Here is a 24,673-nt window from a genome sequence, read left to right as displayed (position 1 = left end):
GATGTAAAGGGTATTCTTATATTGTATAGAATGGGTAAATTGTTTTCGTCATAGGAGTCAATATTGTATTACTTTGAGCGGCGTTCAAAATTAAATTTTCCGTGCCAACCCACATAAAGAGAGGCTTAGAATGTCATGTCATTATATACATATTTAATTGTCACGCTGTATATCTGTTTGACGGCTTCATAGTTAACTAAAGAGCTTGATAAGTCTGCTTGAACCATCACAGTCCCTGTCCCATCATAACGACTATGTTTACGCAAGCTTGTTACCTGCATACCTACACTACACGCATGTTTATACTGGCATGACTAGTCTACGATTTTCATGTGCTTGCTGATCAAACATTATACAGCTGCATGCTTGCAGCAAGCATGCTTGCTCAAACTAAGTGTTACTGCAGGCTTATTAAGCTTGCAGTTTTTTACGTAGGTACGTAGTTACTAGCTTTTTACGGCGACCGACCGTGCACTTCTGTGAAACTGAAAAGTTTACTTCTTATAACGTAATTTATTAGTTATACGTTAACGTTAAAATAAAAAATTATCAAGCTTGAGGTTAAAAGTGAACTTAGGTGAAACTGATAAGTTTACTTATTGAAAACATTATTTATTATTTATACGTTTACGTTAAAATACAAAAGTTTTATTACTTAACTGCTTAGAATCTTTTTAATCAAAACTTAAATAGATCTGCAGCCTATAATTTATTGATGTGATAGTTTAATCAGAAATAACATTTCGTCAAAATCAGTTGGGTGGGTGTAAAAATGTAGATAATTAGTCAAAGTCAAAAGAATAATTTATTTTAAACAGATTAACTCCTATTCTTAGCCTAACTGGTCACGTTAGTAAAATTGTTTTAGTTTGTTTGGTTTTCTAAGTAACAGTTTCTTTAAAATTGATTTTTTTGTCGAGGTCCCTAGCGCAGTGCATGAGCGCTGTGGTTTGTAAGTCGGAGATCCCGGGTTCGATTCTGGTTCGGGACTAGTCTGGTTAACTTCACTTGGTTGGTAGACTTCAGCCGTGGTTATTTACCTACCTACCAGTAAAGCCGTGCCGCCAAGTGATTTAGCATTTCAGTATGATGCTGTCTAGAAGCCGTTAAAGGATATATTATGAACTTAGATTTAATAAAACTTCCATAACCATTCCAAGTTAACCCGCTTCCAAATTAGACTGCATCATCACTTACCACCGGGCGAGACCGCAGATAAGGGCATAACTTGTAATCGTATATTATACCTATTAAAAATATCACTAGGTGTACATTTCTATGTTGCCCTAAATAATACACATTTAAATAACGATTCTTGTTACCAAACCAGCGCTAAAAGCTAAACAAATACTTAAATAATAAAAAATAGGTTGTTGTCTTTATTATTCACTTTATTTCAACATCTGTTTTACTTCTCGACTAAAGTGTGTAAGTAGCACAAGCACTAATTAATTATTTAATTCGTTGTATCAAATCAAATGCATTTATAAATAGATTTATTATTGCCAACGAACAATTCCTGCTAGTTTATACAATGATGCATATTAGCGCAACTGTGCATTGTTTACATTTTAAGATCTCTGCCAGTGTAAGACAACAGTTGTAGCCACGTTGTAGCCTAATAAACACATTTTACACTGTGTATTTACACTAGTATTAACAGAACGCCACAAGTTTGTACCTAATTAATCTTAGTTCCTGACCCAAATGTATTTTAGCATCCGTCCCGTTGCTTCACAAAAAATTACTCAACTATTTTAATTGGCGTAAAGGTTTGAAGTTTCGTCTCGTAAAAATGTCAGTGAACGCTGCACACTTGACATCTGCAGGCCCTTTGCTATATTAGGACTGTTTAGGTGGTATTTACGTAGGGATAAAAAAATTGAGAATGGGTGAAAGTTTAAAAAAACATAACATTGTATGAAGGTTAGTACCAAGATCTTGATGTTTTTCAGTTCACACTAAATACCACAAATGTTGTGACTGAAAATGATTAAAATCATGTTAACGCACACAATAGATAACTTGGAGGTTATAAAGGGTCTTGCCTTTGAACTTTTCAGAGATAGGTCTTAACGGATTGGTGCACCCTACTTACCTACTTAGTTTAGTTTGAAAAAGGTTTAAGACATTGAATTATTATGTACTAACGTAATGGTTTAACATAGTGAAATAAACTCCTCGATTTCAATGTTGGCTTTTGTTTAGTTTCTCAATTAGCAAGTTCTCTTTCTATCAAAGATATAAAGTAATAGGTATACTATAAAGCTCCGTTTAATACTAAACCAATGTTATATAGTTTCAAGTAGGTAAGAAACCAGTTAATTAACGAAATGAAAAACTAATACCACGAATGAAAGACAGACTTTAATTAGACGTTTCAAAATTTTAGAGACCGACGAATAAATAGAAGTAATGTAGAAGAAATTTCGCTTCAATTATCACACTCGATATACCCTTTTTGTTCATTTATTCTAGCGAATTGTACCTACTCGCTTTAGGCGGTCCAATGGTCCCCACCATTAGAGAGGGACCATTTCACACTTTCAAAGGTAGTATGTGAAAATTCATGTGAAAATCATTTTCCTAATGTCACACTAGTTAGGTATATACCTTACCATAGCGTTTGAAAAATTACTCAAACGTTTGAAAATTAACATTTGATCTCGCTTTATTTTGAATTTTACGTGCGCATGGTCGTCGACCCGGGCTAATGACGTTAAAAAGTATGCGAGCGAGATCACTTGCATCGGTTTGTGTTTAAATGAGAGAAACATCTAGTCAAATTAAGGTAGCAAACGGAAATTAATAACACTTACAAATGAGTGAAAATTCACTTCCCGTGAAAACCACCTGTGAAATATCACCGCTGCCGACCTTCACTATAATTCCTAGTTAAATTCATTCAAACGATTGTATAAGTGCGAAAATTGGAAAAAGACGAAAATTATTTTCTGTGAAAAATCAATGTGATTTTTTTTTCAATGATTTTAAAAATACCAGTTATGCCCATCTCTAGTGGCGATGGTTACGGTATCACGTGCATGTGTGTAGAGCACGTTTCGTAAAATAAAAGACGATATTGATTCCGTGACGAGCCGAGAGCGGGCTGTGGGAAACGATTCCTGTCTGCTGCTTAATAGATGCCCCGAGGACGCGAACTCTTCAACAATCTTTGTTCAGACAACACTGTTTTAAGAAAAAAACGGTCAAGTGCGAGTCAGACTCGCGCACCTAAGTTTCCGTACTACAGTCATATTTTTTGTCATCTTGCATGATAAATCAAAAACTATTATGCATAAAAATAAATTAATATCTGCTTTAGAATGTACCTTCAAGTGACGCCCTTTCATATGATAACCCACTTGACAAAGTAATCTTACTTTGTAAGTTGAAAATACTAATTAATTGTACATGAACATATTTTTAACCACAAATTCACGGTTTTCGGGTTTTTCCCCTTATGTCTGCTATAAGACCTACCTACCTGCCAAATTTCATCAGGTTAATGGAAAGTACCCTGTAGGTTTCTTGACAGACACGCCTGACAGACAGACAACGAAGTGATCCTATAAGGTTTCCTTTTATCCTTTTGAGGTACGGAACCCTAAAAATGAAGATAAGTGCAAGTACGTGATCACTGAAGGAGAAGATATTAATGCTGAAGCACTTCAAGCTTCATTATACTCTCGTAAGGAGTGTGAAGAAAATAAAACGACTTGAACTTAAAATGCTAATTTTCTCCTAAATTGATTCTTAGCATTCTTTAGCCCTTTACATTTCGCATAAAAGCAGCAACATGTGAGTTCAGTTTCGAGGCGTAATTAATGAGTTAAGGGTACGACATGAGCACTTTATTCCTAGTTTAGACGCGGTCGGAGGCTGCCCGGCCGCAGGACTCGACCACATTCTCGACGGGTAATTACGCACGCCCGTCTCGTTCCCAAGCCTCTACTCATTTTATGCCTCATTTTGGAGTATGTGATTTGCTGGAAACGTTACTTACCATAATTATCGTGGGAGCAAGTCGCGCTCGCGTGCGAATGTTTTTATTCATCGATCAGCGAACGATATATCAATCATAAATTTGATGTTTAGAAATAATAAATCAATGCGTTTAGACGATCAATACCATCCACATACATGAGTTAATGATCGTGTCTTATTTATCAGCGTTTTAGATAACTTAGTTAAATGTTCGTTCTTTTTATACAATGAGTAGGTAAAAAACTTTATTGAGAAAACAGATTCGTTATCTAAACTTGGCCTCTTAAAAAAATAAACCTTTCCTATTAATTCGCAGCAGTTGTTAGTCTATGAGAATAAATTCGCCTCTAATTTGACGTATGAAGAGTTTTATAAGGAGAGATCAAACGCTTTCCGAGCTATATTACATCCGACAGGAGCGGACGCGGCGGCTCTTTGAAAGGGGCCACGTCACAGGCCACATCACGCCGCTGGATTCAACTTTGGATCTTCTAAAACAAATGCGCTCGCGAAAATATCTACAAGCATAACAGTCTTTATTTTATACGTTTTTATACCAGCTGTTTTTCGTTTCAACGGCTAATTTGTCATTAGTCCTGAATCTGTCCGCACACGGATTTTTTGCTTTTTTACTGAGTTTCGCCGTAAGCTCTCAACATACTGAGCTTATTTTATTTATTTATTAGGATTTCCCTTGCCAAATATGTTTAAATTTCGTTTCTGGACTCAGAGCATAATAATTATAGTCTAAAAAAGTAACCAACGTTAATCTGATTCTAAACATGTTTTCAAGGTTTTCTAATGATCGTAAAAACATTCTTTAAGGAGAAAATAAATTTCATTACCTACCAATATTTTATTTTCTCCTTCAAGAATATCTGTAGGTGGTACAACAGGCATATTTCATAATAATATTTATGAAAACATTCGCTGTCTCTGCAGTAATAGGACGTTTGTCTTTTTAACGAAATCACTGTCAGCCAGCGACTCGGTGTTATATAATGATTATAAATTAGAAAATTGTTTCTAGCGTAATGGGTAGGTCGGGGCGCGTCCGGAAATTGTCCTCTTGTCGGACCACTAGCGCATTAGCTGAGGACATTAGGCCAGCATGGCAAACAATGTGTGCGTGCCGTTTCATTTGGAACACGTGACGGGGTAGAAAAACAAAGGGACCAGATAATATGTACCGGCATTTGCGACTTGTTATTTTTCTTGGCTGACTGAAATAAAGGTTGCAAACACATATGTACATACATAATATGTACAGTTCATGGCTGTAAATGAAATTGTATTTCTATAAACTTACCATAAGATATTATTTAGTTAAGGAACTTACAGCTTTTGTATATGTTGTTGCAAGTCGGAGAAAACGTTTTTTAATCGTGTGCGCTTAGAAAGAATTCAGTTTACTTACCTACTAGATTTCAAATCATGATTTTAATTAAAAATGATTGAATTCCAATATTCACGTATATGAAACCTAAAGAGCTTAGGTAAGCTCGCGGAATAGATTTTTGTAGCGATTCTAGGTATTATAAACTACGATGGAGATAGGTATATTATCTAATTAACTTTAACTAACATTTTAAAGAGTCGGTTAGGTTACGCTGCGCAAGTTTCAAGGTACAATTATTGGATCTTCGGAAACGTTCATTATTTTTTGTCATGACCCAAGCAATATTAGCGTGTGAACGCGCGAGAAATCTTCATCACGTGTCACGGTTAAGACTTGGTCATTAACTATCGACAAATTTTCCAGTAATTTAGTCTGAGTACATAATTGCGTATCCGTCAAACTTAATAGAAGAGGAGCTTGTAATCGACAGACTTGTCCGAGTATCGAATAACGTTTTACTCGACTGCGAGAGAGTTGTATTTAGAAATACATATTATGTGTACAGTACGCGGCAGAAAGTAATGTACATCGACATTTAGAAGGAGATAGCGGATTTGTAGAGCATTGTCACCGTCGTTGAGACTTGAGACCGACAAAACGTCATATAGGTATGAGTGACAGAGACAACGCTCTACAAAGCCGAAATGTCATTCTAAAGGCCGATGTACATTACTTTCTGACGCGTACTCTATGTTTGTCGATTGATCGGTTCCCTCGTGATTGCCAAACTTTTCATTACATTTTTAGTTTTAAGTTTCACGCATCATAAATAAATAATCATGATACATCCAATGGGATGCATAATGCGACAAACGAAAATACCTCAACAAAGATAGAATTATTTGAAATTGGTCTTTCCAATATATAAAAGGCATTCCGAAGCAGTGATACATGCATTTGATGATACAAAAGTACTTAAATAAAGTTAAATTGAAAAATTTTTTTTTATTAATTAATTTTATCAAATCTATACAAATAAGTAGGTAGTAGGTACGTAAAATCCTTTATATAATATTGATAAAGTTATTATATTTGACTTGTTGGATCTATTTAGGTATATTTTATTATTACGAAACCAGTTTGGATATGGACGCTCATATAATATGAAAGAGCATTAGGTATGCTTAAGAATTTTTCTATTTTTCTTGACTACGAATTATGCTGAATAGCGGCCTTCAAGAAAAAACCAAAATTCATTATGAATTATTTTATGTAGGTATAGTTAGATGGATTATGTTTTGTTAAATTAAGTATACGTACAATTATTCGCAGTATTTGTCATAGAACCTAAATCTTCTAAATATATGAAAGGAAAAGGTGACTGACTGACTGACTGATCTAGTAATGCACAGCTCAAACTACTGGACAGATCAGGCTGAAATTTGGCATGCAGATAGCTATTATGATCTAGACATCAGCTAAGAAAGGATTTTTAAAATTCAATCCCTAAGGGGGTGAAATAAGGGGTTGAAATTTGTGTAGTCCACGTGGAGGAAGTCGCGAGCATAAGCTAGTCTTAATATATGTAAAAGGAAAAGCTGACTGACTGACTGATCGATCAACGTACAGCTCACACAACTGGACCGATCAGGCTGAAATTTGGCACGCAGGTAACTATTATGACGAAGACATCCGCTAAGAAAGGATTTTTGAAAATTCAACCCCTAAAATCGCGGTAATAAGCTAGTTACTTATAAACAGAAAAGTCGTGATTCACTGACTGACATATCAAAGCTCAGTCCAAAGCCTTGGACTTCGAAAGCTGAAATTTTAAAGGTAGACAGATTTATATTTTCGCTGAGTCAAGCCGTGGACAGTTTCTACTAAAATGATAAAACTTAATTATATTGAATATTGACTAGTTTGTCGTCGCTGTCTTCGGCCATAGTTGGCGTAGAGATCAAAGTTCAAAATGCCGTTAATAAAGCGCGAACAGGTTCTCGCCTAATCCTAATAGCAATCAAGATTATGACCATAGTAAAGTATTTGATCGAGCTGAGAGATTCACTAATTATTTTCTATCACACGGGCTAAGAGTTTCAAGGCCATCATAATGGTTCCGTTAAGTATAATCATTTCCCCACAATCTTTGTCATTAGTATAAATATAGCTTTTCATTCAATATTAAAATAGCATGTGTTTTATCTCAGTTATTGGTTGAGAATTTTTTCAGTCCCTTAACTGCCACCCAAAGAAGTACCGATTCAATATACAGCTAAGATCTAGTATATAGTCTGTACGCGGCAGAAAATATTGTACATCGACCTTTAGAAAGAGATAGCAGTCAGTAGAGCGTTGTCTGTCGTTGAGATCGACAAAACGTCATATAGGTATGATGCAAAAATCTTTCTAAATCTATTTGTAATTTTATTCTGTGCCACTGCACTGCTCCGTTTCATCATAGCTCCTCAACCCACGCTTCGAACATCTTACATGATTCTGATAGTATAAACATGATTATTATCCATTTTAATGCATGTTAATCCGATATGCTCACGATCTGTTATTTGTGTACTATAATGTTTCGTCACTAATCTTAATCCCACAAAACTCGCAACGGTACCCACTGATGAATCTCACCATGAATTTGGACCGTTTTAAAGTGCAGTAGATAGATGTTTCTGATGGCGATGAATTTATGAATGTAAAGTAATATACCTACCTAAGAATTCGTAGTGATTTTATAGAAACGTCGACAATGTGCATCAAGCATCCGAGGTAGAGTTAAAGTCGTACCGTTTGAAAAAACAAAAGCACAAATAACGGGTATTTTATGTAAAGTCAGGTAATGCAGGATTGTAATGCAACCCATACTCCCCTAGCTTTTAAAAAACTTGCCAACACGCCTCTATAGACTGCCGTACAATAATTGCAACATACGGCTCACCCTATCCTATCATCATACCGCAATGCATTAAAGCGATCGTTGCATTGCCGGCAAAAACATTGCAATTAACTGAGGGCAGTTTATAAATAAATTCTATCGGACCAGTGATATAAATGTTCCACTAGATGCGGCGTTTCAAAGTAGGTAACAACATATTCCAACAAACATGGGTGTTCGCACTCCTGTCAATCGTAATCTGCTTTAGATGCAGTCCATTTCTACGAACATAGATAAATTAGACTAATGTGTAAAATGCAAGTGTAGTATGCAAAAAAATTCATAAATATGTTTATGTGTTATATAGATTACGCAAAACAGCATTGCCAAGTACGGTATTGGCAGCTTATCACGGCTATGTCGCATCAGTTCTTCGATATGGACTCATACTGTGGGGAAACTCTAGTGAGGCTTACAGAGCTTTCATAGCTCAAAAGAGATGCTTGAGAGCTATGACAGGAGCTTTTTACTTAGATTCATGTCAACCATTATTTAAAAAATTACGTATTCTCCCACTTCCGTGTATGTATATATATGAAATCTGTATCTTTGTGAAACAACATGATGATCTATTTACAAAAGCAAAAGATATTTATCCAAGGAATACAAGAAACGGTGATAGACTGGTGATTGAACATAGGTTTTACAGTGCATCTTACGGAAAATGTAGTTATGTCATGTGTATAAAAATATTTAATAAACTACCTCCAGGATTACGGGTATTACCCCTCCAACGATTTAAGATGGATCTTTTTAAGTGGCTTATAGATAAATGTTTTTATTCAATCAATGAAATGTTGGCACAGTAGGTTAAGTTGACTCTTATAATATATAATATATAGAATTAAACTTGACTTAGATTGTAAAAATAATTAAAATTTAATGAATTTAACTATGCTAATAATTATTAGAATTTTATTAATTGTGTTATAATAGAAAAAATTTTGCATGCCAGAAATGGCCGATTACATTGATTCTTACTTACCTTAAAAATTAACTACCATTGTGACATGTATTCTAGCAAAATAAAGGATTTATGATTTATGATTTTATTGTGAATAACAATTTTGTGAGCTATTGCGCAAGAATAATTTTTACAAACGGATTGCGTCTGAAGCGGATTAGGAATTACACGCAGGCCGTTTCTACGAACATGGATAAGTTAGACCAGACTAGAGCTACCTATACCTCCCTACTCAAATATGATAACATGAATAATAAATAATTTATATTTTATAGTCATCGCTCACGTGTAATTTTTACAAAGCGGATATCGATTGGCAGGAGTGCGGACACTGATATTCGTTGGAACATGTTACTATGAAGCGCTGCATCTAAGCGGAACATTATACATCCCTGTATCGGACAATCGCTCGGCAGTGGCGTGCAGCTCATAGAGGCATAAACACACTGCTTACCCTCATTGTAAGAAATCAATGCTTATTTTTTCATTATAACCTGCCGTAAAATAAGTTTATACCTAAATGCATACCCTAGCTTGAACTCCTGTGCACGCCACTGTCGCTCGGATAGCTTCACGATACAATCGAAAAGAAATTTATGTTTCCGTAATTGCATATAGGTACCTATTAGTAAAATCGGATAGGATTTTTATTTACGGACACTGAAATGTTTAATGCAAATGAATTTTGCATAAACATCCATTGATATTTAAAAAAAAAAACCTTCTTTCAATTCAAATCAAAATAGGTTTAATTAATAGATACTAATGTAGTGTCAAGAAAGTTAGGTAATCAACGCATAGTAAATTACGGCCGACTTATCAACAATAATATAATTACTTCCAACTTCTGCCTAAGCAAGCTTAGGACAAGACCTCAAGGTAGTATTTTCAAAGTAAGATTAATATACCAAGTGGGGTATCATTTAAAAGGGCTTTGACTGTATATTCTACAACAGCTTTTTATTCATTTTAAAGAATTATAGTTTTCAATTTATCGTGTCACAGTATATTTATATGCGCACTAACCACGTCATACCTATCTACTGTGCCAGGGTTATCTCCAGATGTCAGTGATAACAGTAGGAATAGTGTGTCAGAGGCAATAATAATCCTATTTGCTTGTTTTGCTGTTTAAGAATTATATCAAACTCGCGACCCACCCCGTCTTCGCAAGGGTAGCTTGAGGAACTGTTGCACTATGTACCTACATATACATTTGTTTTCGTGTAGCTTTTACTGGATTTATAATAATTATGTAGTGATGACTGAATACTGCAACCAGATTTTGATCACCAGCCAACCAGCTGTTGTAACTAGCGCATTATATGATTTTTAATTAAACGAGTACCTAATATTATTATCGTTGTTTAATAAACTCTTATTCTTCTAATTAAAAGATAATCCGGACTACTAACTTATTCAATTAGACATTGCTTTAAGACAATCATATTTAACAGTTTCACAATTGATTCAAGCTGTCTTGAGTCAAACAACTTGGTTGTGAGCTCTGCTGGAATACAATAATGTATTCAGCGATGCAGTTACAGTTCAAAGTTTGTTGAATAGAGAAACACATTCAAGAAACTTGTTAGTTTACTTGAAATAGATTATATTCCTGTGCATATAGAGTACACGGCATGTGGTCTACAAGTCAAACAAAATAAACAGCGGGAAAGCGGGCGATAAGCGAGGCACTTTTCAATTTCCGACGAAGTTCAATAAATAAAATAGGAATTCAATATCGAATTCCCCTATTCATTACTTTGGCAAAAGCAATTGTAAGGGATTTTATGAGGAGATTTTTGAATTGTTTTTGGTTTTATAAATACTCCCGGAGGCACTAATTTGTCTGCTCGTCGCACGTGTAGGTTTCCATTGAGTTGGGCCTTAGAGAAGCAATTCTTACACATATTATGTTGGACGTCAAAGAAGCGCTTTCTAATGATTACAAAGATGTAAGCTTGGAACTAAAAAACAGCCATACTATACTAGGTATAAGTAATATTATAAATGCGAAAGTGTGTATTTCTGTCTGGTACTTTTTTACGGCCCATCTTTTTAACTAATTTTGTCGTTTGTTACATAGGCTACTTTTTATCCCAGAAAATCAGAGACTTCCCACGGGATTAAAAAAACCTAAATCGTCGTCGAACAAGTTGGGGCCATATAGTTTTCAAACGAACAATTAGGTAGTATCTATTTTTTGCCTTTATTACATTTCCGTTAAGAGTTGCGTTATACTATGATAAAGATATGGATATTATTAATACTCGTAGATTAAAAGCAGGACTATCCCCAATTTTCTGAATTAACAAAAGACATGACTATTGACGTATACCAGCGATATGAGTTTCTACAGGATTTGTAATACTTAATACTTTATTTTGTTGTACTTCAAAAGCGGCCTGTTTAAGAATAATAATTAAAAACAGTTTAAAGGCACGTTATAAGTAGTTTGACCTTATTTCAAATTATAAATATAGATTCTCCCAGCTATAAGTTTCGAACCCATCCGGGGTACTTTTTTACAGGGACTTACGTTGACTAAATACGTGAGTATAGCTGGAATGGAAGAACCTATATTTGTTTAAAATTAGTCTTAGAGGTGTTAAGTTTTATTTTAGAATCAATGTGTTTGTTCTCATTTTAAAAACCTGGCCACTTGAGCGATGTCATTTTGTTTGTCATCTATGTCTACTAACATACACCGATCGAGGCTACTGGCAAGACATTGCTTGTTCTAGTAACAGTACTCTATGGTTGTATCCGAAGCCAAAAAAGGCAGAATTTCACGTTGCGTTGTCCGGGGTTACGTTTAGGGTATCTTTATTCGAGATCAGGGATATTAAAGCTCGACGTTATACCCTCATTTAGGTAGTCGTATTTAGGGTTCCCTAACCAAAGGGTGCCAAACTGTCGGTCTTCACAGGGGCCTATAACTTCAGCAGTAAATGTCGTTAGTACAGAATACGTATTACCTACTACTATAGCTTATATCACAACATAATATCATGCAATTTGGCAAGAAGCAAAATCTCGCTGAAAAGTTGATGAAAAAATCCGAAAATGGTTTATATCGTAGTTTTTTTAATTAAACTTTCATTTGAAGTTGGAGATAATTAAAACAACAAAATATTTACACGTGCTCGAGTCCGACTCGCACTTGGTCAATTTTTGACAAATAATGTTGCCAGTATATTATTGATAGATTACAGATATATGAATATCTATTAGTAAATGTTTGACAAAGTGGACACATCGGTGAGTAGGTAGGATAATCATGTTTACTTCTGGTTTCTATAAGTTTTATGATAAACTAAACAAGAAAATAGTAGAAGTTAAAAAGAAAATTACATAAGAGTAAAAGCTTTTGAAATATTATGTAATAGTTTAATCAATAATGTATTTTCTTTATGGTGGGTATCTTATAAATAAACTTTAAAGATCAACAGCATTTTTTATTTATTAGTGTTACGTGCAGACTGAATACACAAAAAGATGAATAAAATCTAATATACTTAAGTTATTGCTTTGTAAGACTAGTGATCGCTTAAAAATAAAACTGCACAAACAGTATTGCTCTATCTTATTGTAAGCGTACTTTAGATATGCTTTCCACTGTAGGTACTGAGATATAATATTACTAATAAGTATCTACTAGGTACATATTTCATTTGTAAATTTCAAAGCAGAAGTCAAGTCATGCGTAAGCTTTCGTAGCGGTGTTGCTTGTACTTACTACGGTTTTATTTTACGACTCAATTGGGAATCGCTGCTTCGCATACCTACTCATTCATATAAAAATTGGAGCAGTTTATAAAAACTCACGCTATGTCGCTACGTCATTCAGTGGGGCTCGCAAGTCACTACACGAGATCCCTCGTGCGCATGTTATACGAGGTATACCATTACGAAACACAGTTTAGGAGAATAATAAACACTTAAAAACAATAAAAAACAAATTAAAGTCGGTCACACGATCAGAGGGGGAGGGGGTACTGCGCCGCTTTGTAGAAATAGCTAGTGATCACGCTATCGGCGGCGCTACCTGCCCGTGCAAGTGAAGTACCGCGGAACGATGAGGGCTCACGGCGTCCTCGGGTCGCGCGGCTTGTACCGTAAGGGCGGAGGTCGAGCGACGATGCAATCGCTCGCACGGTATCGGTCAGTGACCGCACAGCAGGTCGTGCACCGAGCACCGAGCGTACCTCTCGCTGTCGGAGGTGTTGAATCGAGTGACCGCGCGGTAGACAGCGGGAACGCGCGCGGACCGGCCGCCCTCCGCAGGCGATTTGATGCCCACTTCGCGACGCCGCTGCGCGCGCACTCTCACGACCGGATAATGCCGCCCTATCCTCGTCGAGATATCGAGTTATCCACTGCGGGTGGCTATCACATTTAACCCTGTCTGTTTTCTTGTTCTATATTGAAAAGCTCACTATTCACATCCTCTTCGACGGGCATGTCTTGTCGATAATTCCAAATGAAATATAATAACTTTAACAAGCTTCGGAGAGTAATGAGCCCGGGCGCTTTCAAAGCTTCAATGCATCATTAATGATCTAAAAAAAAAAAGGTTGTTTACATTTTAAAATCATATTTAAAATCGACAGTGAACATCCCTAAAGAGATTATAATTGGAGCATGCGTGGTGCGAGGGTCGAGGGTAGCGAGGGAGGGGGCGGTGCGGGGGCTGGTGTCACCCGCTGCCGCCGCGCGCTACACCGCTGGTGATCTTGACACCGCGTATGCAAAGCCTATGCTGCTCCACTAAACTGCTCTAAAATATATGGTAAACACAACTTTCCATTTCGAACTGGGAAGTAAGTTTTCCATTAATTGAAGAGATCTGCTACGAGCCTAGACCATTCATTATTATAAATCTACTCAAAATAATTTTACAGTAAAATAAAAATTATTCTTACTTATCATTTTCATCATCTCAACCCATCGCCACTCATCTGGTTAAATAGAACTCATGTTCCCTGTCAGAAGAAAAAAATTATGCTATAGTCCATCACGCCACATGCTAAATTTAGATTGGCAGATTTCACAACACCTTCACAAACTTAGGCATGGAGGTTCCTTCACGATATTTTCCTTCACTGTTAAAGGAAGTGGTATTTAATAGATTAAAACGCACGTAATTTCGAAAAATTAGAGATGTATGCCCGAGTTTGAACTCCGGACCCCACTTATAGGAGGCCGAACTCTTAACCACTTAACACTGAAATTCGGGTGACGAGTGACGACTAATCTCGATCGCTTCTCTTATCGTCCGAGAAAAGTTGCCCTGCATAATATTGGAACCTTGTCGAATCGTATGTAGTGTACTTGTACCCAAATCATAGATGTGTGGTCCACCATTGCCAACCCGTTGCGTGTCTACTCTTATCTGGATTTTCCGTCGGGTCTCACTTAGGTACGTCATAGTAGATATTGAACCATAACAAAAATGCACACTTTGTTCGCAAAAAAAACAGTTTTAACGTAGACATTAAAACTGATTTTTTTTCGTTAAAGCAGAGCATTTTATAATCACTTTAGGTAGCAGAGCAGGTATTATTATCCTACTGACAAGTATGAAGGCAGTGTAGTAATAAATGATATTCTGCGGCCTTAAAAATTCTTAAAATGCCAGCCTTGACACGATATTTCAGAATTTCTCATATAAGCGAAAATAAATGAAGCACGTGCCCAGATCAAGCAAAAAATAATATATCCAACGCCAAAATACAGTGGTGAAAATATATTTTTCACGAATCTGAAAATATGACTGTATATTATGTGTGCATGTATTTTGTATCTAGATAAGAAGAATGCAGGTGAAAAAAAAAACCAAGAGTCTACTAATGATGTAAAAAATCACTTTTGTTAGAAACAGAAATGTTTTTAGCTAATTAATTCTTTAAGGATTCGTGTACCCATTAGGTACTAACCTACTTTATTATGTCTGCCAAAAAAAGGCGTGTAATGTTTTCAGGATTCTTATGTGTGTACTTACTGTTTTCAGGGTTCATAATATTATGTCAGTTTCTTTATTCTATCAAATTAACTTCTAAATGCGTGAACATGCAAAATGTTGAAAAAAATACGACTGTAGTACGGAAACCTCAGTGCGCGAGCCTGGCTCGCACTTGGCTGGTTTTAAATTATTTGTACTTATTTTTTTAAGTCTCTAGTAACTTGATACGAGCGAGCTTCGCTTCGTGTCTTTCGGATTGATTGCTGTTATCCCTAAGTTCTCAAGGGAGTTCGAGGATGACACATATTATCTAAATAAACTTGGGTAGTAAAACATTATCTAAACAAAAGAACCGTTACCAATTTTTACTTGGATAGGCGTCAATAAGGAAATAAAATGTGAACGACAATGGCCTAAAACTGCAACAAATACAAACTTGAACTCATTTCCACGCAAAACGGTCTAAAATTATTAAGACCGAATTTCAATAAAAAAAATTCATTTCATTCCTGTAAAATTTTATTTTGTGCAATACACCGTTTTGTTCGGCTGCTTCTTAATTTTTATACTTGTACTTCTTATTAATTCTTGTTTTTGTACTGAAAATACTACCTTGTACTTTCCCACATCCTAAGTTCAGGACACACTAGTGACTATACGATGTTGTACATGATATGGTCGATTCTATTTCATTACCGCCTACCCTCAGCCTGACACAATGTGCATAATATTCAAATTGGTTTCAATCTCGTAATGAAACACAATCTCATAATGAAGGCCATTTCTGCGTCGGTAATCCATACTAATACTATAAATGCGAAATTGTGTCCGTCTGTCTGTTACCTTTTTACGGCCTATCGTTCCACTGATTTTAACGGATACAGATATACCTGGTATCCACTGACATCCCAGAGAGTCTGACGGATATTTTTAAGCTTGGAAAATCAAATAGTTCACATGGAATTTTTGAAATTCTGAAAAAAATCGGCTTAAGTCACGTGTATCATCTAGTATTCTAAAAAGCTCATACGAAGCCGTTTCACGGCACAATGATTACCGGAAACAAACACCAAGATTTGGCTATACAGTGTCATTAAAAAGGGACCAAATATCACACTTGGGTACGTGCTTACACAAAGTTGCTGATTTGAGGAGTATCTTAGCCGTAGCGCAGGTATAGCCAATATAACAGAACTCTAAATATGGTAACAGAGATAGTTCTGGATTTGTTATCTTTACAGGGGCTGCCTGTCGCAAATTTAAAGCAACTCACTCATACCAAAAATGATTCGAAAGAACATCCGTAGCATCCAACCTTCCACAGCTACGTAAATTAAATTGTAACGTTAGGTATTTGCCAATAAGTTTACTTTTCCAATAACCTATAATATGGGTCCCTGGCCATCAGCACGGTGCGGCCAACGCTTTTGTAACATTTCTATACTTCTTGTTTTGATATCTGTGTGATATAAACCCAAAAGTAATATAATGCCCTACGTAGCAAATGTCTACGAAACATTAATCGAAATTCACATTTTGATTTAATCAATGCGCTATGTCTCGAATGAGTTCATAGTAACATTATAAGTAATTTTTGTTTATATGAATAACAATATTGTTATTATTCTCTTACCATGGTAGGTGGTACCCCTGGTAGTAGGTAATGGCCACTCTTTACCTTATCTAGGTGATGTGATAGAGTATGGCAGTTAGTTATAACCTATTGCCCGAGTGTGTTCCAAAAATTCTTTACAAGTTGAAAAGGATGAAGTACGATCACCTAATTGATACCCCTAGAGAGATTACCTAGAAGAAAAGTAGTGTCTATGGTCTGCCTTATAAGGAGGGCGTTATATTTAAAAGATGCAAAAGCACCGCACCAGTCAACCAAGTTTAGACCATATTTACCTATAGGTTATTGAATGATACATATAAATAAAACCACGTACGTTTATTTATGAATCCTATCAGCAACAGGATCTTCCCTTCTTCAAAGTTGGGTTTACAAGAAACGACAGTAATAAAAAGTTTTGATACCGTTTAAAGAAGCATGTGCTAGATAAAACATACGCGTGTAGTGGTGTAAGTAAATGCGATGCTGTAGAATGATCGGGTAAAATGGGCATACGGACAGACAGGACGTGTGGTATACGGATTCCTTGGCGCGTGACTTACGTTCACGCGCCATCGACTTTTTGGTATGTACATTGTATACCGTGTACCGAGACTTATGGACCTCGTAAAGATCTATACACGAATGTTTGGGACGTGTGACCTACAGCCTGAGCTAATTCGAATCCGTGTGACCTATTTAATCTAAACTTGTGAACAGAATTACTTGGTAGGTATACTTTAGATCGGGGATGAATAATTTATTAATAGATCAATAAGAGTTCAACACTAGAATATGATTTAGTCGTAGTAAATAACTCGATTTCCTATGCACGTGTCATTTAATACGTGATCAAAATATCAGAAATGAGGAGACCTGTAGAAGAACCAGAGTAACTGTGATGATACGGCGCGTTGTGGAGCTGAAGTGGCAATGGGCAGGACACATAGTTCGAAGAACTGCTAGACATTGGGGGTCCCAAGGTATTAGAATGGCGACCTCGCACCGGAAAGCGCAGCATTGGAAGACTCACCACTAGGTGAACAGAAGACATCAAACCAGTCGCAGGGAGCCGCTGGATTCAGGCGTTTGGATCGTGGCGTGTGGAAGTCTCTACAAGAGGTCTATACCCAGCAGTGGACGTCTGTCGGTTGGCGAGAAAGATTTCGAGTTTTTGGTGAGTATATAGAAAATAATAAATAGCTCTATAACTAAAATAATAAATAGGGGATACATGGTTGTACTCGTATCATGTACTCAGGCTTACGGACATCGTAAAGTTCCATACACGAATACTTCGGACGTGCTGTCCATAAATTGAGCGAAATCGAACCCGTGTGACCTATTTCATGTAAACTTGGAAACTATTCTTTAACATAATAATAGCTTGGATCCAGAAAAATACATAATTAGCAGATTTTGGCGTGCTTATCCTATACTACCTATTGTAAAGCAAACACTAGACATTATACGTAAAAATCTGATAATAAAATTAGTATATGTACACTGTACGTATATAAAAATGGCTGTAGGTAATATCAGAGAGAACTGTTGAAACGTTTCCTAGCTGTGTACGTAATTGGAAAAGGAATTTTATAACAAAATTACAAAGTATTGACGAATTTTCTTGTATTATAATTTTATCCGAGCTTGTATCATTATACCGAAAGGTAGAACGTTAATCACATTATGTAACAATACCAATATTAAATTATTCTGATATTTATGGCAGATTTAGTGAGTTCGGTGGGGTCGCACCTCCCCGTTCGACGCCCGTCGGCTAAAGGGTTTTGTTTTCTTTATAAACAACTGTGAAGGTGCTGTTAACGACTCCACGAACAAATACGAAATTCGATCTACCATTACGCATACCAATAGCTCCCCTAGGCCCGCCACCTCGACGTATAAAGTATTGTCTTCGTTCCAATCTGATCGCCTCTGTATTTACCCCGAAACTTCACTCACTATTATGTATACTAATCTACTTCAACAACCACTTATGACAGCTCCCTGAAGGAGTATTTTCCAATTTGTTCGAGTTGGTTCTGTATTACATTAAACCACTGAGCTATATCAAATAATTGTGGAAGGAAATGAATAAAACGTTGATAAGGATTCATAAAAAATTGAAGTGTCGTTATCGAAAGGATCGCAGCGTTCATTGCCTTAGCTCGAGATTTTCCTGACGGTATTTCAATTCAAATATAGGAACTCGTATAGGTATCGATTTACCACAACGCGAGCGAGATTACAAACCTTACTCTAAGGAAATTTCAATCATTTTAAATTGTTGAAAGTGCAATTTTTCTCCATGTTCAAGAAATAAAACGGTACGATACAGAGGTAGAAATAACTTGCTGGAATTGAGACTGCGTAGTAGGTAATTAAGTTATACAAACTTATTCTTTCTCTATACCTACAAATGTGTTATCAATACGAAATTGAATTTCACAGCCAATTTTCTAGAATGATTTTTTAAGCTTGAGGGGAACTTGGGGGTTTGAGAAAGTTATAAAAAATTTTTACAAAAAAAATAAAAACCGACTTCGTTACACAAACACTAAAAATTGAAAAATAATTTAATTTATTACCGAATATATTATGTATACAAGAGTTAATATATTTCCATAACAATACTTTTTGGTGCCGGTGCCAATTAGCTTTAGCTGCGCGAATCGTCTAGACTTCATATTTTTATGGGACTCCACAATGGCACCTCATTGGCACCGACCCCAAAAAATATTATTATGGAACTATATTAACTCTTGTATACATAATATATTCGGTAATAAATTAAATTATTTTTCAATTTTTAGTGTTTGTGTAACGAAGTCGGTTTTTATTTTTTTTGTAAAAATTTTTTATTTCACAATTTTTAGTGGCCCCATGGAATTATGCTATGACTGGTTAAAAGTCTACTGTTTACTAAGCTATTACACTGATCGCGAGCAATTTACTCTTATCCGTTGAGGAGTTCCAGTATCTATCTTCGAAGATGTTCATCAGATCTTCACCAAATTGAAATGGGACCAACTTTGAAGTATACCCTTTCAAACAAAAAAATAATTTTCAAAATCGGTCTAGGCGTTTTCGAGTTATCGGGGAACATACATAAAAAAAAAAAAAAAAAAAAAAAAAAAAAGATTCCGACGAATTGAGAACCTCCTCCTTTTTTTGAAGTCGGTTAAAAATTGTTATAAATTTGCTATAATGATACTGAAAACCTACTTGTAACTCGGTATTATTATTACATATTCTGTACTTAGGTAGAGTACTACCGCGCACTAGGGCACAACCAGTCGCGCTACGAACAAAATGTATACAGCTCTATGGAGGATACCGGACCAACGGAACACCTGGGTCCGCTTGGTTGCGTAACCAATTAGGTGGCGGCAGCCGGGATCATCTGCTGGTGGCGCAACCAATAATATGTATAGACTATAGAGTATATTTTGGCGTCACACTCACTTGCCATCAGTTGCGCTACCAGGGATGCCCCTCCCGCACACTGGTGATTGTTCTCACCCTAGCAGAGAACATACCAGTAAACCTTAGTGACTGCTCTGGTGTCTCTCGTTTGACGGTGGTACGACCAGTGGTGCTGTGGTGTCTATATACTGTTTTTCATGAATTTCGATTTTGTTTTGATTTTGAAAATTATTTTAGATTTTTGCATATTAACATTTCGCAGTATTTTATTTATGTATCTGCAACATTGATACAATTTGATTCTAAATGTACACCATTAACTGGACTTATAAATAAAAAAGTTGCCTGATAAAAAGTAAGTAATCCAAGTATTTCTATCGAAGGTCCATGACGTGGCATAAACGTCAAGCAAGAATTTTGTTTGTCACCCGACGCTCCTCTGATCATGCGATAACACGAGCATAACCACAACGTAACTAATATTGAAATCTGTTCAATATTTTGTTTATAATAAATACATTTACATGTAAATCCTTTATAGCCTCAAGATTATTCATATTTTCTTCTTTAATTTTCTTATGAAATTACTTTTGTCTTTTCATGGAACTTTTTTAGGGGTCTTGAATTGACTTTGTCTACGTAGAATATTTTTGAGAGTAGGTTAGGTACTTACTTGCTAGTAATGTTTAAAAAACGTGATACTGGCGAAGAAAAAGACCTTAAACTGATCAAGTACGTTTGTTTGAATTGACATCATTTATTATACACGTAAAATGAAAGTGCTACATATATTTAGTAGTGTAGCTGGTGAGTTGTGACGTCCGTGCTTGGTAATAGAGAAGAGCGTCGAGTTAGGTTTTGAATGCATTCGTTAGAGGAGTTTCCACTAGCGCACCACTAATAGGGTGGCAAACTAAATCAAGCTGATTGTTTTAAGCCTCCGAGAACTTCAATATGATTTCATTATAGAGGGCCTTTATATAGGGATCTGTTCATGGTCTTTAACACTATATATATATTAATTTTAACAAAGTTGGAACTTGTCCGTGATTCAAGTGAAAAGTTGCAAAGAGTATTAAGTAAGCAAGAAGCCTAAAAGCCTACAAGCATGTAGTAGACTTATTTTTCGATGTCAAGTTAGCCCTTGACTGCGATCTCACCTGGTCTGTTGTTCGTAAGTTAATGATGGTAGCTGGCTAATGTGGAAGAAGTACCTATAGTAGTTTTAGTTAATACCCATAAACCAATTCGGTTAAGCACTACGTGGCATCATACTGGAACGCTAAAACGTTGACCACATTGCAGGTGGTAACTCGCCATGACTGAAGCCTCTTATCAGACCAAAATAGAAATAATTTAGAAATTTTTCGTCCCCAAATTGCTCTTGTTCAGTATCAAACCAGTCAAATCATATCAGCAATAGGGCCTTATAAACCCCGCATTTATAAGGCCCAATTTCTCAAATTTATGTCTAGGAGTTAGTCAAAACAAGAAAAAAATGTTTACAGCAGAACAATATTGTTCTTAACAAAAATTTCGATAATTTGTTCTAACTAAAACATGTCTTAGGGTAATTAAAGTTCTAATACAATTTAAAGCCTGCGACCTTAGTGAGTTTGTTTTAAGACCAATATTCAAGAGCTTGCAGGTTGTAGCAGCAATTTCCAACCGACTTTGGCACGTACAGCGTACATATTTTAATTTTCGAAAGTGCTATACCAGACTCTACGGTCAAGTTAATACGTACTATAATCTTTTAATCGGGTTTGCTATATTCTCTTGCAATAGACCATGGCTCATTTTTTTATTTTGCTGAATAAATAAAAATAAAGCTGAATAAAAGTAAAAACACAATTGCAGACGGCTGTTGTTGTATTTACAGCAGCAATTTGTATCAAAAAAGTAATCGATGTCGTAAAAAATGATACAGAAAGGTGAGTTTCAAAAGATTTTTGATCTAAGCGAAAATAATAATACGATGAAAATTGACGGCTCTATTGTAAGGCGATACTTTTCAAGACAACTATTAAAATAAAAGCAGCTACCAACAAAGAAAAAGGTGCTACCTACAAAGAAAAAATATTGAATTTCATTACACTTTTTTAGTCTTGACCTTAATAGTAGGTACCTACATTTTCACTCAGAAACTAATCATCTCTTTACTTCTTTAGGCAAATCTACGTTCTATTTTATGAATCATGAAGACAGATGAGCGATAATTTTTATTGATATATTCATAATAATTTAATTTTTATTAGCTGATGCCCGCGACTTCTTCCGTCTGGATTTAGAACTTTTTGATTTTCTGGGATAAAAGTAGCCTATGTCACTCTCCAGTTTGTTGACTATACTCATACATAAAACCACATCGGTCCGTTGCTCCGTTGAGACGTGATCGTGGATAAGCAAATACACTTTCGCATTTATAATATGTGTAGGTAGTGGCTTTGTTTAGTTATGAGTCAAATAAAGTCATTGCCTATCATTGAACTGAAAAATAAGAGCATTGTTTAGTACTAGAGCTAGAGTATTGGATTAATTTCGATGTGCTAAGTACTCGAAGTAAAGTTTTTATTAATATTAGACCGCAACGTGCCGTTACGGTTATCAATCTTAAAATACAATTTCGAAAATTAATAAAGGCTTTTTGATACATCGAATAAAATTATTGTTAGTATTTTGTATTGCTGGAAAAGTAAATGATATTGGTATACGATTTATGTGACATCGGGATATTGTACAGGCACTGATTACCTTTTATGGAGATTTGGCGTCCTAGCACAACGCGCCCTACATGTTCCGTATACCAGCGGGTTGTATGGACGTAAAAGTTTTATGCCTCTACCGCATTTTACAGCAGGCCTTTTATTATTTAGTGAAAGGAGCGACGGTGATGTCATAAATCTCCGCTCCTGCGTGAACTTTCGCCTCTTATCTCGGCAAAGAAATTATGGAACTTCGTGCCTTCTTCTAGACAAAGTGTTTGGCTTTTCCAAACAGCGGGTCACTGAAAGAGTTTTAAAATTTAATGAAGATATTTCTTAGGCATCGTTAATTTATGACAATTTGAAGACCTTTTCCCTTAGCGATAAGTTTGAAATTTTTCTAGGTTATCATTCATTATATACTTATGCAAGAATTTTACCATTAACGATAACATCTATTTATGTATTGTGCGGCGATAGTCTCTATTGGTTAAGACGTCGGCCTCCTATTCGGGGGTCAGGGGTTCGTTACCAGGAATGCACCTCTAACTTTTCGTGCGTTTAAAGTAATTAAAATATCACTTGCTTTAACGGTGAAAAACATCGTGAGGAAGCCTATGGTAACGTACGTTGTGTAAAGTCTGCTAATCCGCACTTGCCTAGCGTCAAGTGTGGTGAACTATGGGGAAACCCTTCTCATTCCGAGAGGAGACCCGTGCTTAGTAAGGAGCCGCCGATGGGTTGACGATGATGATGATTGTATGTAAGTAAAGTGGTTTTTGCCAAACATATTTTATTCCACCCTATTAATATTTCCCATATATGGTAAGATTATGGTCCAAGATCCCACTGCCGCCAGACGTTCCTTATTTCCTGAGAAACAAAATGTGTGTGATAGAGTAGTACTTTTTTAATGTATGCACATTTGCTAGCTTGTGCCTTGAGCCAATTCAAATATGTCAGTTGCTACTGGCACGTAAAAACATTGCTTATTTTTCTTAATGTACGTGTGCTGATTTTTATGAATATTTCCTGCGTAGGTATCTTAATATAAAAATTACGACTATAAGTAAGATAAACTATGTTATTTTAGCGAGCCTTAAAGCGTCTGGCGGAAATTACTGCTGACAGGAAGTGTCTGGCAGTATTGAATATCAATTATTAACAATATTCTGTAAAACATACATGGAAACTAGCAGTCAGACTTTAAAAAAGTAAGTAATTTTTTAAAATAGGTATTTTCAGTAGCTGATACCTATAAATAGGTCCACGGCACAAGTTAGCAGATATGCGTACGTTAATAGTACACACTAGCACTAGGTACTCTAGGTATTCCACACATTTTGTTTCTCAGAAAACGAGGAAGGTCTGGCGGCAGTAGGATCTTGCTCTATTAATCACGGATATGATTTAAAGAGGTGTATCCGGTTCGGGCACGCCAACCGTAATTTAATTACCAACATGTAGCGCCTGTCACCGTGCCCACACAGAATCTATTTTAATATAAGATTAATGAATTATACTTACACAGTAACATGGACTGTTTTGTAATATTAGTCATGTAATTATCCACTCTAGTTATGCCGTCGTTGGTTTGATTTTCTGCCCTGCTAAGCCAAAAGGTGCTATCTCTGAGATACGCCATTTTAGGTTTTTTATACCATTAGATAGCTAGCATGATTTCGCATCTAATGGTAAAAGCCAAAGAGCGCTATTTAACTCAAAACA

The 24,673-nt window shown here is 36.0% G+C and overlaps 1 protein-coding gene across 9 annotated transcripts in view; it reads right to left on the bottom strand.

Annotated features, from left to right (window-relative positions):
• Ten-a (tenascin accessory) overlaps positions 1-24,673 on the bottom strand; it is a 411,424-nt gene that overhangs the window by 63,541 nt on the left and 323,210 nt on the right. For 2 of the 9 annotated variants that reach the window (XM_069499430.1, XM_069499429.1), the window contains exon 1: positions 13,443-13,520. The exons of 6 other annotated variants lie outside the window; for them this stretch is intronic. The gene's annotated coding sequence lies outside the window, so the exon portion shown is untranslated. One more of the 9 variants, XM_069499431.1, reaches the window with a different exon arrangement.

The sequence above is a fragment of the Maniola hyperantus genome, chromosome 6 (assembly GCF_902806685.2).
Source record: "Maniola hyperantus chromosome 6, iAphHyp1.2, whole genome shotgun sequence".
Lineage (NCBI taxonomy): Eukaryota > Metazoa > Arthropoda > Insecta > Lepidoptera > Nymphalidae > Maniola > Maniola hyperantus.
This window is presented reverse-complemented; position numbering and strand designations above follow the sequence as displayed.